The following is a 23,554-nucleotide window of genomic DNA, read 5'->3' on the forward strand; positions in this document are numbered from 1 at the left end:
ACTGCTGCAAGATGTACAGGATTAGATTTGATTGTAGTTCAGATTTGATTCCGGTTATATTTCTATTTGAGTTCTGTATAGAACAAAACAACAAACAAACACAGAACACTTATATCGCGCTTTTCTCCTGGCGGACTCAAAGCACCAGAGCTGCAGCCACTAGGACGCGCTCTATAGGCAGTAGCAGTGTTATGGAGACTGGCCCAAGGTCTCCTACTGAATAGGTGCTGGCTTACTGAACAGGCAGAGCCGAGATTCGAACAAGTTGCCACTCAACTTATGCTAGGTACACACGATACAATTTTCTGTTAGATTAACCTGCCAGATCGATTTTTTTCAACAGGTCCATTTTAATTTTCATCCATTTTCTGATCAGAAAAATAGATCAAAATTAAGATCGGACATGTTGAAAAAAATCGATCTGGCAGGTAAGTCTAACAGAAAATTGTATCGTGTGTACCTAACATAAGTCTTACAAAAACGATTTTTTTAAATCCGCAATGTTTCTGCCTTATAAATCCAAAGCTTCGTCAAATCCTCCATCAAGGTATTTGTCAAAATATGTTGTGAAAGAAACAAACTATTATAACTTATGACCTATCACAGCTTGCATCTAATTCACTGATTGTTGTAAACCCTTGTGGAATGCACTGTATTGTGCTGTAAGAAGGAAAAGTAATAATGTTTAGTGTGTTGCATATGTGCTTTGGATTTATCTGAAATAACAGCAATGTCTCTATAGAAAACCGGAAGAAACAGGCACCTTTGTATACTTGTAGTTACATCGTTTGGTAGGAAAGGGGAAAGAAAATCCTTCCTGACTCCAGATGCCATTCAGATAAAATGCCTGAATCAACATAGCTGGGAATTAACAAGTAATTATAGCCATGGATGTCATTTCATGCAAGGAAAGCATCCATGCCTTAAGGGCTCGTTTCCACTAGTGCGGTGCGGAATCGCCTGCATTTCACCGCGGACAAAATCGCATGTAGGTTCGATTCCGCTTGCCTTTTTTGCCGCGATTTGGCATGCGGTTCCGCATAGGTAAGGGTATATGCGAATTTAACCATGTCACTGCCTGTGTAAATTAACATTAATACCTATGCGAAATCGCATGCAAATTCGCATCAAAAACCGCATGCTCAACCAGCATGCGATTTCCCTATTACAATACATTAGCGGCGATTCGCGTGCATTCCTCTCGCATGCGAAATCTGACGGCTCTGCCGTGCAGATTTCAGCCGCACACAAAAACGCTCCTGCAGTTGCACAAGTGGAAACAGCCCCATCCACTTGTATTGCCTATGCGAATCCGCATGCGGACACCGCATGCGGATTCGCTATAGTGGAAACGGGCCTTAAAGTGTACCAGAGATGAATAAAGATAAAAGTTTCATACAAACCTGGGGCCTCCTCCAGCCCTCTCCGCAGCGATCGCTCCCATGCCGTCTTCCTCTGCCCCCTCCTTCTCCCGGTAGAATCCCCGTAAGTTTTCCCAGTCAGCGCATGTGCAGTGCGACTTCGCACGCCCCGTCTCGCTCACGCGGCTGGGAGCGTTCTGCACCTATGCAAAAGTACTGCACAGGCACAGAACACACAGTGCGCTTCGCAGGGGCGTTTCTAGGGTCCTTGGAGATCGGGGGCACCTGTGGGCACCAGGTGGGGAGTTATATGTGGCGCGCGCAGCAAAAATGGGCGTGGCCATGCGGTGAGTGGGCGTGGCCATGGGTGGGGCCAAATGTACATGAGCAGTGGTGTAAGCTACAGATAACGGGCCTGCCCATCGAAATATTGGATGGTGCCCCCTGTCCTTTATTTGGATAATTTACAATCAGTATAGGCATAGATCAAAGATATATACACACATACAATTTTGATTGGTCAATTACTGACCCCCAATTTTACCACCCCCGTGCAGTAAGTGGGCCAACAGACAATGAATTTTATGAACAGAGCTAAAATTGGCTAATCAAAATTGTATGTGTGTACCAGGCTTTACAGCTAATACTGTACATACTGAAAGGGATCAGCATACAATATAGCTGGTTTACAATCAGTAAAGGCACAGAGTAACACCTTACACTGTACACACTGGAGGTAAATCAGCACACAGTGCAGGCACTAGAGAACAGCGTATACTGTACATACTGTAGGCAGCAGAATTCAGCACACTGCAGCTAGCGTGCCAAAAATATGAGGATCACGTTGTGCGGCGTGCTTATCGTGCCGCACTGAAAAATGGGTGGGCCATGGACCAGAATATAGGTGTGGTAACGGCCGGGTGGAAACAAATTTACATGAACCTAGCAATGGTGGGACATTAGATTATGACAGTGGTGGCGAACCTTTTGGAGGCCGAGTACCCAAACTGCAACCCAAAAGTCACTTATCTATCGCAAAGTGGCAACCGCAATTTAAACTAAATACTGTACAAACGTTTTAACTCATACATGAACATTATGGAAAATCCAAGTTGAAAATAAACTGTGAAGATAAACAATTTCATCCATCCTACTCCTGAAAAATGTATTCAATTTTTTAGAACCTCCCAGTTTTATTTTCTGTTTTAAAAAGCTAAAAAAGTAGGTTTAATGCTATTGTCTCATATGATAAGGATTCAGCTTTTCCCATAGTCTCGCAGTTAGCAATCATGTGACCCCCAACAAGACAAATTCAGCAATCATGAGGCCCCCAACAATTCATGAGGCCCCCAACAAGACAAATTCAGCAATCATGAGGCCTCCAACAAATCATGAGGCCCCCAACAAGAAATTCAGCAATCATGAGGCCCCCAACAAATCATGAGGCCCCCAACAAGACAAATTCAGCAATCTTGAGGCCCCCAACAAATCATAAGGCTCCCAACAAGACAAATTCAGCAGTCATGAGGCACATAAATAGACAGCATTTCACATAAATAGGCAGAATCCCCCCTTAATATGGTATCCCCCACGTTAGGTAGTGAGTGACAGGGACCCCCAGGTTAGCTAGTGAGTGACAGGCGCCTCCATTTAGGTAGTGAGTGACAGGGACTCCGATAGTGAGTGACAGGGAGCCCCTTTAGGCAGTGAGTGAGTGCCAGGGAGCCCATTCAGGCAGTGAGTGAGTGCCAGGGAGCCCCTTCAGGCAGTGAGTGAGTGCCAGGGAGCCCCTTCAGGCAGTGAGTGAGTGCCAGGGAGCCCCTTCAGGCAGTGAGTGAGTGCCAGGGAGCCCCTTCAGGCAGTGAGTGAGTGCCAGGGAGCCCCTTCAGGCAGTCAGTGAGTGCCAGGGAACCCCTTCAGGCAGTGAGTGAGTGACAGGGAGGACCTTTAGGTAGTGAGTGAGTGCCAGGGAGCCCCTTTAGGGAGTGAGTGAGTGACAGGGAGGACCTTTAGGGAGTGAGTGAGTGAGTGAGTGACAGGGAGGCCCTTTAGGGAGTGAGTGAGTGAGTGAGTGACAGGAAGGGCCTTTAGGGAGTGAGTGAGTGAGTGACAGGGAGGCCCTTTAGGGAGTCAGTGAGTGCCAGGGAGCCCCTTTAGGGAGTGAGTGCCAGGGGGAGCCCCTTTAGGGAGTGAGTGAGTGCCAGGGAGCTCCTTTAGGGAGTGAGTGAGTGCCAGGGAGCCCCTTTAGGGAGTGAGTGAGTGAGTGCCAGGGGGAGCCCCTTTAGGGAGTGAGTGAGTGCCAGGGGGAGCCCCTTTAGGGAGTGAGTGAGTGCCAGGGAGCCCCTTTAGGGAGTGAGTGAGTGCCAGGGAGCCCCTTTAGGGAGTGAGTGAGTGCCAGGGAGCCCCTTTAGGGAGTGAGTGAGTGCCAGGGGGAGCCCCTTTAGGGAGTGAGTGAGTGCCAGGGAGCCCCTTTAGGGAGTGAGTGAGTGCCAGGGAGCCCCTTTAGGGAGTGAGTAAGTGCCAGGGAGCCCCTTTAGGGAGTGAGTGAGTGCCAGGGAGCCCCTTTAGGGAGTGAGTGAGTGCCAGGGAGCCCCTTTAGGGAGTGAGTGAGTGCCAGGGAGCCCCTTTAGGGAGTGAGTGAGTGCCAGGGAGCCCCTTTAAGGAGTGAGTGAGTGCCAGGGAGCCCCTTTAGGGAGTGAGTGAGTGCCAGGGAGCCCCTTTAGGGAGTGAGTGCCAGGGGGAGCCCCTTTAGGGAGTGAGTGAGTGCCAGGGGGAGCCCCTTTAGGGAGTGAGTGAGTGCCAGGGGGAGCCCCTTTAGGGAGTGAGTGCCAGGGAGCCCTTTTAGGGAGTGAGTGAGTGCCAGGGGGAGCCCCTTTAGGGAGTAAGTGAGTGCCAGGGGAGCCGCTTTAGGGAGTGAGTGATTGCCAGGGAGCCCCTTTAGGGAGTGAGTGAGTGCCAGGGAGCCCCTTTAGGGAGTGAGTGCCAGGGAGCCCCTTTAGGGAGTGAGTGAGTGCCAGGGAGGCCCCCCCGCCGCCGCCGCTGCTCCCCCCACCCCCCTTACCTTGTAGCAGACCTCAGGATTAGCGGCGACCCGACCAGTAAGAGCGGGCGCTGGACGCACCCGCTCGATATGCGGAAGTGATGTCACTTCCGCATATCAGTGCGGGCGCTGGGTCCTAGCACCCGCACGATTGGTCGCCGGCTCGCCGCCTGATCCTGAGGTCTGAGTGACGTGGCGGCGGCTGGAGCAGGCCGCTGCCAGAGGGGGCCGGGCGGAGATCCGTGGCACCCCAGGATAGATTGGGGGCACGTGCCCCCCCAAAACAGGGCTAGCGACGCCCCTGGCGATTCGAATGGCCAAACTTACGGGGGAAGGAGGAGGCGGAGGAAAACAGCATGGGAGCGATCGCTGTGGAGGGGGCTGGAGGAAGTCCAGGTATGTATAAAACTTATTTTTCTTCATCTCAGGTTTCCTTTAAATGCGTTAAATTCAAATACAGAATTTGCCATAACTACTTCCTGTGGTACGATGTTCCACATAGTTCAGAATCAAAATCACTTTTATTTCGCCAAGCATGACTGGATCATGCCCGGAATTGGTTTTGGCACAAAAAACATAGCTCAAAGTAGAGTACATACATACATACATGCATACATACATACAGGCATACAGAGTGCAGTTACCAAGCTGAGAGCAGCAATGTACAGGAGGAAAACTGTACAGTTCAGGAACTACCATTGCAGGAAGAGGGAAGGACTGAACAGACCTGGTCTTGAGGGCATGTGAGACAGCCTAGGACAGCATCCACCTCAGCTTAAAGTGAACCTTAAGTCAACTAAAAAAAAATGAGTTTTACTCACCTGGGGCCTCAGCCCCCTGCAGCTGATCGGTGCCCACGTAGAGTCGCTCCGATCCTCCTGGACCCGCTGGCGGCCACTTTCGGTTTCGCCGTCACCGGCCGTCAGGCTGGGAACGCGAGTGATTCTTTGCGTTCCCAGCTACAATAGCACTCCCTATACTGCTATTGCGGCAAGGAAGGCGAAACCGGAAGTGGCCGCCGGCGGGTCCAGGAGGATCGGAGCGACTCTACGTGGGCACCGATCAGCTGCAGCCTGCAGGGAGCTGAGGGAAGCCCCAGGTGAGTAAAACTCTTTTTTTTTTGTTGACTTAAGTGCCACTTTAAGGTGATAGGCTGACAGCTAAGGGGAAGAACGAGTTCCTGTGCCTAGCAGTTCTGGTAGGTATGGCCCACAGTCAGGGCCAGCCCTAGACTATTTGCCGCCTGAGGCAAAAAAAAAAATTCCGCCGCCACTCCCCCCCCCCCCCCGGTGCAACGCTGCAGGAAGTGACGTCAGTGGAGCGCACGCTTGGAACGAGGAAGAGGTGAGTCCTACCCGCCCGTGCCTCTTACACATAGCGGCTGCTTGTATTTAAGGCTGGAGGGGAGCGGAGCACGGGGGACCCAGGCGAGGGAGGGGGGGGTCCGACCCCCCTCCCCGCCGCTAGGCCCAATACCCCCGTCCTGCCAGCTACCCCTCCAGCTCGGCGACCGGCTCCCCGCACCCACGGACGGGCGGGTGCCGTCCCTGGAATTTTGCCGCCTGAGGCAAAAGTTTCACCCCGCCTCATGAGCGGGCCGGCCCTGCCCACAGTCTCCGGCCCAGTGGGAGCAGGCTGAAAAAGCGATGACCCGGGTGGGAGGGGTGGTTGGCAATCTGCAATGCTCTAGCGTGCAGTCTGGTGTTATATAGGATGTCAAGTGAGGGGAGGGGGCTCCCAATAACCCTCTCTGCCGACCTGATGACCCTCTGTAGTTTGTGTCTGTCGTTGACGGTGGCGCCGGTGTACCAGACCAAGATGGAGGAGCAGAGGATCGATTAGATCGTGGCTGAGTAAAAACTAGCCTCACAGCCCATCGTTCCAGCAATGGGTCCCTCTTCCGGCTGCACTCACGGCTGTGAATGAGTGCATCAGTACTGAACTTGCGCAATTAAGGTCTGTGCATGCCCAGTAGAATGAAGCGCTTGTGCACAGAGGAAAAAAGCTATGCACAGCTCCATTCTGTTCAGCATGCATGCGCCTTACTCATGCATGCCCGGTTTGGATGCGCTCATCCACAGCTGGAAACGCATCCAGAAGTCTATTCAACTGTAACGACTCACATAGGTTTAGAGAGATCCCTCTCTGGAACGGTGGTCTGTACGAGGATCTGGAAAGCCTTTCCACCATCCAGAGACTTCTTTTTTTAAACACTTCAGGTGTACTTTAAAGAAAACCTGTAGCAATCCGCTGAGCGGATCATTCAGAAACAGCCTTATCAGTCTGCCGACAGACTGTGCACACGCACTACTGTCGGCAGAACGCCCGCCCAATGGGAGGGTCTAACGGACCCATCGTTCATTACAGTAGTGCCTGTGTACGCACCTTAACAATGCAGCCATCATGTCTGCGTGGAACAAGTGCAGCCATAATGCCTCTCCCATGACCCCATTCCAATTCAGGCCCAGTGCACACCAAAAACCTCCAGCAGATCTGCAAAACGCTAGAGGTTTTTGAAGCAGATTTCAGAGCGATTCTAGGCATGTTTTCTAAACATGCCTAGCGTTTTCTGGAGCGTTTTTGTGTAGCAGATGTCATATATTGTTACAGTAAAGTTGTTACTGAACAGCTACTGTAACAAAAACGCCTGGAAAACCGCTCTGCTCTAGTGTTTTTCAGAGCGGTTTTCCACTTTCCTATACTTTAACATTGAGGCAGAAACGCCTCAGAAATCTAAAAAATGCTGCAGCCTCCGAGTTTGCGTATGTGGAAAGAACGAACCACTCTGGTGTGCACCATCCCATTCACTTTCATTAGCGGTTTTCCCCCTGCAAACGTTTTAAAAAACGCTTCAAAACCGCTCTGGTGTGCACCAGCCTTCAGAGTTGATTAGAGAGATGAACAGGACAGGAACGGAGGGCGAAGCAGATAATTTGGGTGTCTGGGGGGAATTGGTAAAATGGGCTTCGCATAGACCTTAATTGTGGCTGTAGCAGCACCTGGGGGTAATTTGGGTGCCAGCAGTGAACATGGTAAAATGGGGGAATTTGAGCACCAGCAGTTTCTGATAAATTTCGTAATTAAGTGGTGCCGATATCAGTGGAGGGGTTTTTATCATTGAAGGCGGTGCAGATACCGGTGGACATTGCAGCAGTAAATTCTGTTAGGGTTAGGCCCCATTTACACTTAATCAGTTAGGCCTCGTTCACATTGTGTTGCGCTCGCACTCTCACCCGCGCCGAGTGATTATTATTTTTTTTTTGCAAATTTCTCTGCTCTGCGTGTTATAAGCGCTTTTTATAGGTGCTTTAGCAGAGCAATTATTTAAATCACTTCCTGAGGTCAGTCAGGAAGTAATTACTTTGCCCCCAGGAATGAATAATGTATTTATTTATTAAAGCGCTGGGGAAATCGCTATACAAAGCACTTTTTCAAGCACTTTGCGATTTCCCTATACCTTCCTGAAAATGGTGCACACAGCGCTTTTGTCAGTGGCAAGCAAACGGAATGCCCCAATGAGAACTATCTCATTGGAAAGCATAGTGTAAGCGCTTTTAGGGCGATTTGTACAAATCGCCTGCGCTTAAATTCAAAAAACGCCTCTAGTGTAAACAAACCCTTAGAACGTGTTTTTTTCTTCTTCTCCATAGCAGTGCATTGTGAAAAATATTTCAGTTAAAACACGTTAAGTGTGAACTGTGCCATAGGAAAACATGGGTATTACTTTGAAAATCAGTTGTCCTTTCAGTTATAACTGAGAGCAACTGATTAAGTGTAAATGAGGCCTAAGGGCCTATTTCCACTTCACACGGATTCTGGATGCAGAAAACTTACTCCAATGAATGCCTATGGGCCTGTTTCCACTAAACGCGATTTTTCTGTTTCAGAATTCCCATAGGCATTCATTGGAGTCAGTTTTTTTGCATCCAGAATCTGCGTGCAGTGGGAAAAGGGTGTACATGCAAAAAGGGCGTACATGCAAAAAGGGCGCCTGGTGTAAATGTTAATCTGAAATATCGTTTATAAAACAATAATATTTTAATATTTCTTTTTTAATAATGTTTTACAAATTCAAATCATTAAATAATGTCTATGAAATGTTGTATTGGTAAAACGCTATTCTCTGTAATTATAGACGGAAAATTACAATAACATTTGTATATTCACAATGATGATTATAATTATTATGATTTAAAACGGATTTTACATAAACGATGTTTAAGTACTGTTTATTATTATTATTTTTTTATGATTTAACCAGATCAGGATCCAAAAACATATCTTTACTTTTTTTACCACTATAAAGTTTCTAAACGATATTTTGTAACAATTTTTATTATAAAATTGATAAACCTTTAAAAAGTCATTTAGTACAGATTAAAACTTAATTCACATATTTCAAAAAATCAAATCATAAAAAAATATAAGTATGTTCATAATAACTGTACTAAAACATTAGTAAATATTACTAACTTTTTACTACAACTAAACCTAACCTTATTCTCACACAGAACCCTCCCTCTGCCTATCCCTTACACCCCCCCCCCCCCCCTGGTGGTACCTAACTCTAAGATCCCTCTGGTGGTGCCTAACCTTAAGACCCCCCCTGGTGGTGCCTAACCTTAAGACTCCCCTGGTGGTACCAAACCCTAAGACCCTCCCTGGTGGTGCCTAACCCTAAGACCCCCCTGGTGGTGCCTAACCCTAATGCTGGGAATACACGGGTCGATCCAGCGGCCGATTAGCCGCCGGATCGACCCCTGCCGCGCAGATCGATTACCGCTCATCCCCGCCGGCGCTCCTTATCAGCTGCTCGATTCCCTGCCATTGTCCGCCGCCGGGGATCAAGCGGGCAGGGGTCGAGCAGCGTGATCGGACCAGCTGAATATTATCAGCTGGCCGGATCAGCTGCTCGATACACGGTACAGAAATGTACCGTGTATCCCCAGCATAAGACTCCCCTGGTGGTGCCTAACCCTAAGACCCCCCCCCTGGAGGTGCCTAACCCTAAGACCCCCCCTGGTGGTGCCCAACCCTAAATCCCCCCTGGTGGTGCCTAACCCTAAATCTCCGCTTAGTGATCACTTTATTGTATGAATAATAATTTACTTACTGATCGCTTGATTATGTGGATAATAATGTTTGACAAAAAGTAAGTGATGATATTTTAAATAACCTTTTAGTTAAATACGATGTTTAGTATGTTTGTAACCATTATTCATCAGATTTAGCTATTTGCTCGGTTTATCAGATGGATAATAGTGTTTTATAAGTATTAAGTGTGAAAAACGATATATTATGATTTTGTTGTTGCGCAGTTTATTTGGTGGATAATAATGTTTTACAGAGTGTTAATAAAAAAAAAAAAAGTATATTACGATTTATTTGTTGACGGCTTTATATGTTGAAAATAATGATTTATGAAAAGTGATTATTTAAATACCACATTACGATTTAAGTCAAAACTATAAATAAGTATTATTTTATGTGTAAACGTTACTGGCCGCCGGCGAAGTTGGGAAACATTAATTATCACAGATGCAGTTTGAAAACATAAATTATCACAGGCGCCCTTTTTTCCTGTTCGGCGCCTTTTAAACGATATTTAATATGGGAGTCAATGGAGGCGCCCTTTTTGTCCACCTGCCTCATGCGCCGAAATTTCCTGCTTCCGAAACGGCCCTAAGGCATCACTAGAGGGAGGGCTCAAGTAAGAATGGGGCTGGTTTAACAATAGTAAAATATCAGTAAAAATCACCCATACTCTACTATGGTATTATCCATTGTCCAGTAGAAGAATATCGGTAATTTAACTGATGCTCTACTAGTGACTTTCCCTAGCAACCAAATTACTGTGGCTCCCTGTTTACATGTATTCCCGGAGGGGACCCATACATTTCTAGACTTTTCCCACTTCCTTGCTGGCCCCTTTGTTGGGATTAGAGATGGAGCACCCTCATCTGAAACAGGGGTCTGGTTAAAGGTACAACTTCCACAACCCCCTGATGTGGGGCCATTAAGAAGCCTGGGACTCTGGGCAATTGATCAGCTGCCCCCATGGAAACTTCAGCCCTAGGAACACAGAAGGTGATATTGCTGAATTATTTTAAAGAGACACTGAAGCGAAAAAAAAATATATGATATAATGAATTGGTTGTGTACTATGAATAATTACTAGAAGATTAGCAGCAAATAAAATATTCTCATATTTTTATTTTCAGGTATATAGAGTTTTTTCTAACATTGCATCATTCTCTAATTTGTGCAGATTACACAACACTCAGCATTCAAAATGATTCTTTCAGAGCAGTCTGTGAACTAATGACCTCTCCTCTGCCAGAGGAAAAGTATATAGTTAACTAACAGTTGAGATAATAAAAGTTAGAAAACAGCCCTCTCCACGACTTTGAAAGTCGTAGAGATAATGGCTTTTTTGTATAGAGATAACAACTGGAGTATCTTAACTCTTCCTGTACTGGAAACAATTAGACCAGGCATGTGCAAACTTGGCCCTCCAGCTGTTAATGAACTACAATTCCCACAATGCATTTGCCTTTATGAGTCATGACTGTGGCTGTCAGACTCCTGCAATGCATTGTGGGACTTGTAGTTCCTCAACAGCTGGAGGGCCAAGTTTGCCCATGCCTGAATTAGACTGATGTATCTAAACTTAATGTTTTATTTCTTAGCTGTACTACACATACAAATCATAATATCATAGTTTTTTTTCGCTTCAGTGTCTCTTTAAAACTTGCTGACTTCGCTAGCACGACTGTTGTGTTGATCATCTTTTCTACCTTCATAAAACAAAGGACCTAGTTTCTCCAACATATCAATTATGATGTTACTGTTGCTGTAGTAGAGTGTTCTGGTTATTTCATCTATTGCATTGGTCCATCACTTCCACATTCTGTGCAGCCAGCTGTAGTCCTATGAGGCATATGTGCAGATAGTATGGTTTATGGATGGTGAGCATTGCAGTCTGTCTTCTTCCTATTTATGCAACAATCCAGGAGGATGTGTAAACAGGAATGAATGAGAAATGCATCAGAAGTGGCACACAGAGGAATGGTACAAAGTGAGAGCACTGGGCCTCTATGCAAGGGTGAAACATATTTATGTAAATTCCACCCTCTAGAGGACAGTCCAGGCAAGACATTTATTTAATACCTATCCATGCATTAAATGTAGTTTAGATAAAATAATTTTGCATTCTCAAAAACAGGCATGTGTAGAAATGGAAAAGTCCTGATATCATATTCATAAATTAGACCTGAATTCATCTTGCTTAAGTCAAAGTAAAGATATGGTTACTTTATACTCACCAAACATTAAAGAAAAAAATAGCTGCACTTAAAGGGAACCTGAAGCGAGTAAAATTATTTAAAATAAACACATGATGTAGATACAAAATAATATTACATACTTACCTCGCCAACAGTTCCTCTCAGAGGCTCACCATTACAGTGATCCCTTCCAGTTCTGACAAGATTTTGTCAGAACTGAAATATACCAGTTGCTGACAGTTATATATTAGCAGCTGTCAATTACAACTGAATGTGCAAGGTAATGTCCATGTTTCCCTATGGTTCAAGTGGGTGATATTACAGTTGAACAGTGTGCTGACCAGGAAGCCGTTATGGGGTAACGGCCATCTTTAAACTGGAGGACAGAGAATTCCATTGAGCACAGTGGACAAACAGGACAAGGGAAAGGAGAAAGAGATTGAGGAGTAGATTACACGGGAGGTAAGTACGACCTGAGTATGATTATTTTGACTTTTTATTTTCAATTCAGGTTCTCTTTAAAGTGATCCGCCAGAATAAAAATCTACTCAGCAGCACTGAAAAGGCTTGGGCCCATATGCAATTCATTTTTTCTCCTGAGTTTTCTCCTAGGAGATATCTTTACAACTTGTCATAAAATGCCTTTTAAGTCTCCGGCAAGCAAGAAAATACTCAAAATAAATTTGATAGTACTTTTTTCACCAACTTTTGGATACTTTTTCTATTGTTAAATGCTGAAAAATTTTGTTTACAGAGAAGATGAAAATGATCTCCTAGGAGATAACTCAGGTGAAAAAATGAATTGCATATGGCCCCACAGCATCAGAACTTTGTTTTTCTTACCCAAGCCTCATTTTTAGCTGCACAGAAGAAACCTGCCTGGGCATTTTTCCCCTGATGCTGTGCAAAGCATGATAGAATTTCTGATGTTGTTGTTCTCGTTTTCCTGTTTTGGTGCAATCTTCTTTTTTTTTACATTTTGAATTTAAGATTTGAAGTCTAGTGTGTGCAGCTGGGTGGGGTAATCAGGACACAGGACAGTTGGAACTGTGTCTCATGCTCCCTGTCACCTCCTTTCAACCAAAAAGATGGCTGCCCCATGACAAAGATGGCAGCCCCCATGAATCACAAACATTTGCCTGTTCTTTTTAAACAGGTTGGGTAAGAGATTATATTACCTATCTATTTTAATTAACGTAACTAATGTAACTTAAAGCGGAATATAACCCTGCATTTCAACTTTGCTCTAAAACATTATTTACAGCATATTATATGCAAAAAGCATTTTTTTTTTACTAGACCAGCATTGGAAGGGTTAAACACAGAGGTTTTAAGTTCCGTGCAGACATTCAGATGGTTACATTCTATTTAGTTAGTGTGTAACTGTTTATCAATAGATACATCTCTTTGGCTGTCCTCCAAGCTCCTTCTCAGTGAGAGAGATGAGTCATAATAAACACATATTTGTAAACAAAAAGTATCTAACTCAAGTTCGGATTCGGTTGCAGAAATCTCTAGGGACTTTAAAGCCCTGTGTAACCCTTCCAATGCTGGTCTAGTAAAAAAAAAAATGCTGGTTGCATATAATATACTGTAAATAATGTTTTAGAGCAAAGTTGAAATGCAGGGTTATATTCCGCTTTAATGACAGTATGCATGTTTAGGCTGAAGTTCCCCTTTAAAGGAGAACTTTAGTGAGAGGTATATGGAGGCTGCCATATTTATTTCCTTTTAAGAAATATCAGTTTCCTGACAGCCCTGCTGATCTATTTGGCTAAAGTAGTGGCTGAATCACAGCAGAAACAAGCATGCAGCTAATCTTGTCAGATCTGACAAAAATGTCAGAAACACCTGATCTGCTGCATGCTTGTTCAGGGCTTATGGCTAAAAGTATTAGAGGCAGAGGATCAGCAGGATAACCAGGCAGCTAGTATTGCTTAAAAGGAAATAAATATTGGCAGCCTCCATATACCTCTCACTAAAGTTCTCCTTTAAGCCCCCAATGTTCAATTTATACAGGATTTGTGTACCAAAAGAGGTAAAATTATTTTAAGCGTTTTTTTATATTGTAAGCATTTTTGCGGACCATTGCGGTCTTGCAAGCTGTCCGCAAGCATGGGTACAATATAAAAAAGCACTTGTTAAGAAAACATGTTTTCTGCTATGGGTAGTAGTGCCGCCCATAGCTTTTTTTTTTCTTTACACTTAGAAAGTTTTTAATTGGATCCAATACAGATGTTTGTATTGCATCCAATACAAAACATTTGAATTTGCCACCTGGTGTGATAACGCTGTGTACCTCCGACACCAGGGGGTGCACACAGCGTCATCACAGGGACACATCGGGGGACATGTGATCGCCGAGGGACAGGAATCGACGAACAAGGAATGATGGAGATCACCGCCGGGAATTGTTGAGAAGACGTAGAGAATGCGCTCGCAGTGAAGCCGCAAGGTGCTAGCAAAAGATATTGCACGCCAGCGCTGCCGCAGGTGAGTACATTTAATTGCTGGACGAGCCTGACTCATCCATATCGTTCCTAGCTAGTTTTTCATGGTTGAGTCAGGCTTGTACTTAATGTTAGGAAGGTTAAGCAGATCTGACATTAGAAAGGAAGTCAAGTGTTTTAACAATCCTAACCAACTCTTTTTTTTTAACTAAACTAAGCTATGTAGATGCACAAAGTAGAGAGACCTGGAGGTCCAGACAGAAAGATAAAAAGGTTGATTCACTAAGCTGTGGTAAAGCAGCACAACTTAAATTGGAACAGGCAGCCAATTGGGCCAATGAAAGTGCGGGGATCACGTCCTACAAAGCCACTGGACCCGACAAGGCTTAGGGTGGGATTAAATAAAGGAGCATCCGTAGCTTCAAAGAAGCACGCGCAAGTTAGCAGCACGGGATTTATTACTCCCACTACTCAATTTAAGTTGTGCTGTTTTAGCAGCGCAGCTTGGTGAATCAACCTGAAAGTGAGAGAGAAGGGGTGAGAAAGAAGAGAAAAACTGTTACCTCCTGTCATATGCAATCTATGCACATATGTACACCTAGTGCATCTCACAAGGCGTTATTCAGAATCCATCTCCATAAGGCTTCAAGATCGCACCATCTGCAGGTTACCACACTGAGGCAAGACCACAAAGCTAAGTTGATTCCGTCTCTACAAAATCTGAGACACTCGCCTGCCATTTTGACATTGATCATATAATTCTTGTGCCCCACCTTTCAGAGATTATTCTCCTCATAGTCAAATTGGCGATATGGACCATTTTTTCTGAGACTGTCATCCAGTCCAAGAGGAACAAATCCAAATACAGCCCTGTGGTGAGGGGTCCATCCCTAGGTGCAGCTGAACACTGTATACAACAATAATAATAATATAGAAGTATACATGGAATAACCTTGTTTAAAGCCCTATTAACCTCCCTAGCGTTCTGGACGAGCTGAGCTTGTCCAGAGACGCCGGAGGTCACCGCTCAGGCCCTGCTGGGCCGATTTGAAAAAATTTTTTTATCAAACACACAGCTAGCACTTTGCTATCTGTGGATCGGGACTCCCTATGAAGTCACGATGTCAATGACGTCATTCCGTTTGTCACCATGGCAACGAGGAAAGCCCTGAAGGTAATCCCGTTCAGAATGGGATTTCCTCACGGGCATAGGCGCATGCGGCGATCGGAAGGGTGGGTGGGAATCGGAAGGGAGGGGGGTATCATGTAGCTAGCACTAGGCTAGCTACATGATTTAAAAAAAAAATGAGGTTTAAAGAGAACCCGAGGTGGGGATCTTAGAGTTAAATCTATACACAGAGGCTGGGTCTGGCTATAGTGCCCGGCCTCTGTTGCTAGTTGAATATTCCCTAAATCCCCCCTGCGCTCCGCACTAGCCCATAAATTACAGCCGTGCTGTTGGGCTCTGTTTACCTTTCTAGTGTCACTCACGCCGCTCCCCCCGCCTCCTGCAGAGCGCTGGTCCCTGCCCGAGTCCCTTCTCTCTAATCAGCGGTGAGGGAAGGGACGTGGGCGGGGATCGGTGCTCTGCAGGAGGCGTGGGAGCGGCATGAGTGGCACTAGAATGGTAAACAGAGCCCGCTGCGACACGCTCAGTGTCGCCAGCGCGGCTGTAATTTATGGGCTTGTGCAGAGCGCAGGGGGGATTTAGGGAATATTCAACTAGCAACAGAGGCTGGGCACTATAGCCAGACCCAGCCTCTGTGTATAGATTTAACTCTAAGATCCCCACCTCGGGTTCTCTTTAAAAAAAACATGCGCAGCCGTGCGGCTGCGCATAATCAAAACGCCAGGGAGGTTAAACGTAAAAATGCATAAATAAAGAGCAGAGCTTGTTTTTTTTAGCTTAGAACGGCTTCAAGTTTTCTTATAAAATACCTCCTCATGCTTTTGTCTTAGAAATTTGCCAGCTGCAATCCACACTACCTGTGTTGTACAGAAAACCACTAATTACTGGTATAATGGGTGAGAGGAGCTCCCAGGAGATGTATCTCCAGGCGGTGGAACACCACTGACATGCTGAGACCAGCTATGACACATAAAACCCAGGGGAAACAATCATTCCTGGGAATTTCATTATTTCATTGTCCTATTTTCAATATATTATAGCTCCATGAATTCGATGCAAGTACCGTATCTGTATGACCTCCCATATTGAATGTTTTTAAAAGAGCTGACGTTAAATTCAGTAAAAGCATTAACACTACTTTCACACTTTATACCTTGGATCACTACGTAACAGTGGTGAAAAGTCGCATCGCGTATTCGCTTTGTGATGCAAAGCATACAGTGAAGCATACAATACTCTGAAAACATGCTTCAATCACTGCCACCGTAAACGTGCATGTTGTCCTGCGCATTATCCCGACAGAACCTGCTGCACCTCTGATGCGGCGATGTGAAAGCACTTTTGGAAAACAGTTTTGGAAATATAATAGCATTGCGCTACAATGATATTGTCCATTGCAATGGATGCAGTGTGGAAGGGGCCTAAAGTAAACCGAAAATGTATTAAAAACAGTGCGCTCATGATCGAATTTTGATCAAGGCTCTCTGACCTGCCTACTACATCTACCATGTATCAAATGGCACCTAAACTGAGAGGGATATGGAGGCTACCATATGTATTTCCTTTTAAACAATACCAGTTGCCTGGCAGTCCTGCTGATCTCTCTGGCATCAGTAGTGTCTAAATCACACACCTGAAACAAGCATGCAACTAAACCAATCAGATTTAAAGAGAGACTGAAGTGAGTGAACCAGCATGTGTTTACTGTAGTGTAAAGCACCTTACATAGTGCTAAACCGCCACTATCCCGCGGCAAAACCAGGGGTTTATACCCCCCTAATCCCCTCTGTAAACTCGGGGGAGCGCTTCCTGAAGAGGCAGAGCTTAGCCCTGTAGCTCTGCCTCTCAGCGCGTCAATCCCCGCTGATCGCCGCCTCTCCCCCACCCCTCTCAATCTGCCTTCACAGAGAGGGGCGGGGAGAGGCGGAGATCCGTTCGGCGACCGACGCGCATGGAGGCAGAGGTGCAGCTCATAGCTCTGCCTCCATGAGCAGCAAAATCCATGACCAAGAAAGTCGTGGATTTTGCAGGGGGGATTTGGGGGGTATAAACCCCTCGTTTTGCCGCGGGATAGGGGCGGTTTAGCACTATGTAAGGTGCTTTACAGTAAACACATGCTGCTTCACTCACTTCAGAGTCTTTTTAAGTAAAAAACATCTTACCTGCATGATTGTTTAAAGGGAATGTTGCCTGGCAGCCCTGATGATCTGCTGGCAATATGGCAATACAATACAAGCATATGGCTAATATAGTAAAACTTGAGTCAGCCGAGTCATAGTACCTGATCTACTGCATGCTTGTTCATGGTCTATGACTAAAAGTATTAGAGACACAGGATCAGGAGGACTGCCAGGTAACTGGTATTGTTTAAAAACAGATAAATATGTCAGCATCCTTATCCCTCTCCCCACAGGTTCCCTTTAAGGTCTATGGCTAAAACTATTAGAGGCAGAAAATCACCAATACTGCCAGACAGCTGGTATGTTTCGAAAGGAAATAAATATGGGCAAAGAAGGAAGAATTCCGCTGCACCAAGGCTGGGTAAAAGCTTTTTCTTCAACTTTATTGACACATTAGTAAGCACATGTAAGGCTGACGCGTATCGGAGCTCTGGAAGGCTCCTTAATCATAGCCAGCATACACAAAATCACCACAAGTTTAAGTAGTCAGGTGCCCGCCCACAGGGGGCATGGCTACCCCTCTTAAAGAGACATAGACAATTTTTACATATAAAAATAGGCAAAGCCAATATATAAAATCCAGTACATAAAAAACCAGAGATGACATGGTTAAGCATCAGTAAACATGAATTCCTCAAACTGTATTGTGCACAGTATATACTATATAACAGAGAGGCAGACAAAAATAAGGACGCTGGTGAAGAAATAGAAAGGAAAGGGGGAAGAGGAAAAGGAAGGAGGGGGGGAGGGACAAAAAGTGGTTATATCCTTATATCATAAGTAAGGCTAATGTCCATTTTGGAGTTCAACCCTGTAGGCAAACGTGTGCCCAATCTCCATATCCAAAAGGCCTCGCGTTTAAGCAAAAGCCTACGTAAGTCACCCCCTCTAGGTGAAAGTGTCAATCTTTCTATACCCTGGAAGGTGAAACCTGTCATGTCACCCTGATGTTCCTTCAAAAAATGCTTGGATACACTAGAGATCTGGGTGACATATGTTTCATTCCTCAAACATCTACCAGATCCATTGTAGTGCTCCGAGATGCGTTGTCTCAGGGGACGGGTAGTGCACCCCATGTACTGCAGACCACAGGCAACACAGGTGATAAGGTATACAACATTGTTGGAGTTACAATTGATATATTGCTTTATTTCGAATCTCTCTCCCTTTGAGATGGAAAAGATCTCCCGCGTTTGACTGTGGACACGACAGTACCTGCAAGTGCCATACCCGCATTTATAAGAACCCTTACAGGACAGCCAAGTGGGTACTGGCCTGGAAGAGCTGGAGAAGAGGCTCGGGGAAAGACGGGTCCCCAAAGTGGGAGCACGGCGTGCTGAAAAAGCACATCCCTCTTTCAGGATCCTACGGAGCTTGGGGTCCGAGTGTAGAACAGGCAAATACTTTTTTACAATATTGACAACCCCATTGTACTCCAGGCTATATGGAGTCGAAAAGGTTAAATTTGTGGTATCTCGTAAATAACCTGGTAGCCGTTGAACCAATGGCTGGAGACAATTATCCACCCACTGGCCTAGGCGCTCCCCCAAAGAGCCAATACCCGCGACCATGGGGCGGCCCCGTGGGGGAACGTCCGGCTTGTGCACCTTGAGGAGATGGTGGAAAATCGGGACTACTGGTTTCTCCACCATAAGATAGTCTCTCTCCTTTTCCGAAAACACCCCCAAAGTGAATCCCAGGTTTAATAATTTCTTAAGCTCCGCCTGGAACCGAACTGTAGGATCCCCTGTTAGGACCCGATAGGTTTCCATATCTCCCAGTTGGCGTAAAGCCTCAGCTCTATACTCTCCCGAATCTAGGACAACCACAGCCCCCCCCCCCCCCCCCTTTATCCGCATTACGGATGACAATTGAGTCATCTTTCTGAAGGGACTGTAGTGCTTCCCGTTCGGGTTTAGTAAGATCCGAGTTGGCTCTAAGTGTCCTTTGTAACTGGACTAGTTCACTTTCTACTAAATATGGCCGCCTCCATATCCTCTTGCTTCAGGTTTCCTTAAGGCGTTGTTCACATCTTAAATCGAAATCGTTGACGCCATTTTTTCCCCCTCCCGGCGCTCCACTGCGCACTACGATTTTGTGTTGAGCGTTTTTTCAAAGCCCTTTTGCAGAGCGATGTTTTTTCACTTCCTGACTCAAGTCAGTAAGTGAACTCTTTGACCCGGAAAATAATAAATACAATGGGCTTGATTCACAAAGCGGTGCAAAGTGTTTGCACGTCTGTGAAAAGCCCTTTATCACGCCTAAACTCAGTTTAGGCGTGATAAGAAGAAACTCGCGCGATCTCCCGCGCGCAAAGTTTTGCGCGCGTGGCGCACCGCGCTGCGCGCGCAGTGTACCATGCTTCACGCGCAGCGTCCATTGAGCCCTATGGGACTTTGCGCGCGCAGCGCGGTGCGCTACGCGCGCAAAACTTTGCGCGCGGGAGCTTCGCGCGAAGAGCAGCACAAATCGGTGATAACTCAGCTTTGCACGGCTTATCACGCCTAAAGTCTTTTAGGCGTGATAACTGAGTTATCACCGCTTTGTGAATCAGGGCCATTGTATTTATTCTTAATAGCGCAAACGCAATCGCCGGATAATCGCCGGATAAAGCGATTTGTGAGCATTTTGCATTTTTCCTATGCCTTCCACTGTAGCAAAATCTCCCCCAAAATGGTACATGCAGCACTTTGCTGAGCGGAAAGCGGACAAAACGTGCTGATATGAACTGTCCCATAAGGAATCATTGCACAAGCGCGTTTAAGGCGTTTTTAAAAATTGCCGGCACTCAAAAAAACACGCAGGTGTGAACAAGCCCTCAAGTAGTATCTGTACAAAGGGTATACCATTTGCCGAACAATGTTTTGTATGCATCCCTAAAAAGTTTGAATTGATGATTGCTTTATACTACTTTAAACTTTTATGATTAATCTAGTTTTAAAAGTAGAAATACCACAAGACCATGTCACACGGGTATCTCCTGGGCACACGTACCACACCAGATGGTAAATATATTTGTTACACCCCCTGCCAACATATTTCTTTCATTATCAGTTGTGTTCACATGGCATCAGTTACTACACAGCGATTATGAAATTTATTGTATGGAGTATACCCAGTAATATGAATAACATTCATGGGTTTAATTCCAAATGCTTATTTTATTAACGCTATAAATACACTGCAATCTACATTTATTATATGATTTTTCACTAACAGAAACAATACTTTCAGAATGACTAATCAGACGAGTCTGGCTAGATACAAATCCACCAGGGGATCATCCAAGAGTGAGGGTGTAATTACAGCCATAGCAACTGTAGTTTGTATCTAACCTGCTCCCTGTGCTTTTCATGTATTCAGAGCCGGATTTACAGCTTAGGAGCCTGGAGGCACAGGTGGTCTGGTCGCTGGCACCCTAAACCTCGGCCCTCACCCCCATATTAGGTAGGCATCCCTCCTCCCCTATTTGGTAACCCCATTAATCTAAGCAGTAGATGTGCTCCCACCTCAGTATTAAGTAGCTCCCCAATGGGTAAGGGGACACTTGGGGAGCCGCCTCTCCTACATAAGGAGCCTGTAGGCACATGCCTACAGTGCCTTATGGTAAATCCGGCCCTGCATATATTATATTATAGTCCTGGTAACTGGTAACAGTTGCTGGGTGTGCTTACCGAGCAGTTCAGCATCCCGTCTGCCACCCATGAGCGCCATTTGGATGCAGCTGAATGGCAGTGTTAGTAACGCCATGTGTGTCAGCGCTTGACATGTGGTGGTGTTGCCCAGTGCATAGGCAAACGCAGATGAGGATTACAGCTGCCCAGAATCCCCCCCAGACCAGGGCCGTTGCCCTGTCTGGGGACAGGCACAAGTGGAGACACCAGAATATCTGCAAGTATCCTGCCGCCTTTCTTTCCCTGCTACAGTTGACTTTGGATGTTGCAGCAGTGTGTGTACAGAGCATGGAGCAGCAGTGTGTGTACCGAGCATGGAGCAGCAGCGTGTGTGCAGAGCATGGAGCAGCAGTGTGTGTACAGAGCATGGAGCAGCAGTGTGTGCACAGAGCGTGGACCAGCAGTGTGTGTACAGAGCATAGAGCAACTCTGGGGAATTTAATAGAGTCAGGAATGAACACAGCCCTGTGCACTGCTGTGTGAATGCTTCACTTTCCCCTTCCTTACCAATATCAGCTGTCCTCATTATTATCTGTATCCAAACTGCTCCTGATGAATCCCATTGTCGATCGGGAGCAGACGGACATTTAGGAAATAATTGTCAGATCCAGTTAGTCGGACGGGAAATTGGATTACGTGTACCCAGCATGATGTTCTACCATATTATGATACTGTATTGTGCGTGGCTGAGAGAGACCTTTCAGGAATCCCCCTCTTGAAAATCCTGGGTTTGCCCCTGCAGTGGCAGAAAACTGTGACATGTAGCGTCACTCAGATGTGACTGCACGGAGGGGGGCTGCTTGTCCAGTGCTTGTACAGAATGTTAACAAACGCCCCGCTTGTGCAGGAAAGCAGCTGACAGGCAGTGAATTCACCGCCTGTCATCTGTCCATCTGAAAGAGGCCTTAAAGTGTACCTGAGATGGTACACACTGCATTATTTATACTTACTTGGGGCCTCAATCAGCCCCATGAGGTGTGTGGGCTCTTGCCCAGTGCATCCATGCTCAGGGGCCGTGTCCTTGCACACTCTTCGACAAGCCATTGTCAAAGAGTTTCGGGGTGTTCCAGAGCTGGATCAGTGGAGGTAACCCGGAATGGGGCAAGCCTCTGTATAATCCAGAGTCTTACCTCTACTAAAGTAAGTACCGTAAGTATCTATTTATAACAGTTTTTTCCTTTCAGATTTCCTTTGATCAAAAGTGTATTCTCCCTTTTACTAAAATAGTAATCTCCAGGGATGGTATGCAGCAATGTAGCACCAATATTGGCTTCAAGAAAGACTTTAATACCCATCCCATATGCTATAGTGTCAAACAGTGCACAACACTCAGTACCAATGCTAGCCACTACTGCATTAACCTGTTGCTGCAAATATGACACATTACACACTTGACGACCAGGGGAATTTGTGCTGATCTGTGCAGCGTGGGCTCTCCAGCCCACAGCACAGATCAGCAGGCAGCCTGGGCGACCAGACTTCCCCCCTTTTTCCCCACTAGGGGGATGTCCTGCTGGGGAGGGGGGGGGGGCTTCTGATCGCTGCCGGCACTATGTGGCTAGCGGGGGGGCTCCTCAAAGCCCCCCTCCGCAGCGTTTTCCGCCCTCTCTCTCTCTATCCCTCCCCTCCTTCCCCTGGGCGGCGCAGGACAGAGATCCTGCATGCATGCGAGCTTGCAGGCTGTTCACGGAGACACCCTCCGTGAACTGACATGGAAAGGCCGCTCGAACGAGCGGCCGTTTCCATGCTAAACCACTAACGACCTGCCGACGCCTATCGGCATTAGGCGGTCGTTAAATGGTTAAAACATCCTGTTTGCCCCTCTTAGCTGCAAACAGGATGTTTATATGCGTTGCTGCGCTCCTGTTCTTGCTGTGAGCGTTCTGCGCAGGCGTGGTTCATTGTTTTTTATCCTATTGAGAACCACACGTGCGCAGAACGCTCACGGCAATAGGCGCCCAAACGAGACGGGTGCGCAGAGGGGCTGAGCATGTGCAGTTGCACACGACTCCTTGCAAAGTAGCCGGTCTAACGGAGCCACTATCAGAAGATAGGACGGAGCCCAGAACACGACGAGGGACCTCACAGACTACCAGGTGCTGGAGGAAGCCCCAGGTAAGTTCATTTGGGCATTTTCGGGTCCTGCTAAGTGAGCACTGTTAAAACAGTGCAGGAGATTTGGGCACACCCGGCGCCAATTATAATTATAATAGGAATTATGGCTATAGCGGCACTCAGTGAGTAACTTCGGTACCGTCAGAAGATGAAGCTTAAAGTTAACCTCTGGACTAAAAATCTACTCAGCAGAACTGAAAAGGCTTGGTGTTTCTTTAACAGTTTCACAGCATCAGAACTTTGTTTTTTTTACCAAAGCATCATTTTTAGCTGCATTTTTTGCTAAGCTCCACCCATCAAAGAAAACTGCCCGGGCTTT

General features: G+C 46.1%; 1 protein-coding gene and 1 long non-coding RNA gene across 2 annotated transcripts in view; one reads left to right on the top strand and one right to left on the bottom strand.

Annotated features, from left to right (window-relative positions):
* LOC137544665 (uncharacterized) overlaps positions 1–23,554 on the bottom strand; it is a 63,445-nt gene that overhangs the window by 29,180 nt on the left and 10,711 nt on the right. The window lies entirely within an intron of this gene.
* The window catches only part of ABHD11 (abhydrolase domain containing 11), a 62,613-nt gene continuing 49,380 nt past the window's right edge, over positions 10,322–23,554 (top strand). Inside the window, exon 1 of the mRNA XM_068265759.1 lies at positions 10,322–10,488. The gene's annotated coding sequence lies outside the window, so the exon portion shown is untranslated. The remainder of the gene's footprint in view (positions 10,489–23,554) is intronic.

The sequence above is a fragment of the Hyperolius riggenbachi genome, chromosome 2, assembly GCF_040937935.1.
Source record: "Hyperolius riggenbachi isolate aHypRig1 chromosome 2, aHypRig1.pri, whole genome shotgun sequence".
NCBI lineage: Eukaryota > Metazoa > Chordata > Amphibia > Anura > Hyperoliidae > Hyperolius > Hyperolius riggenbachi.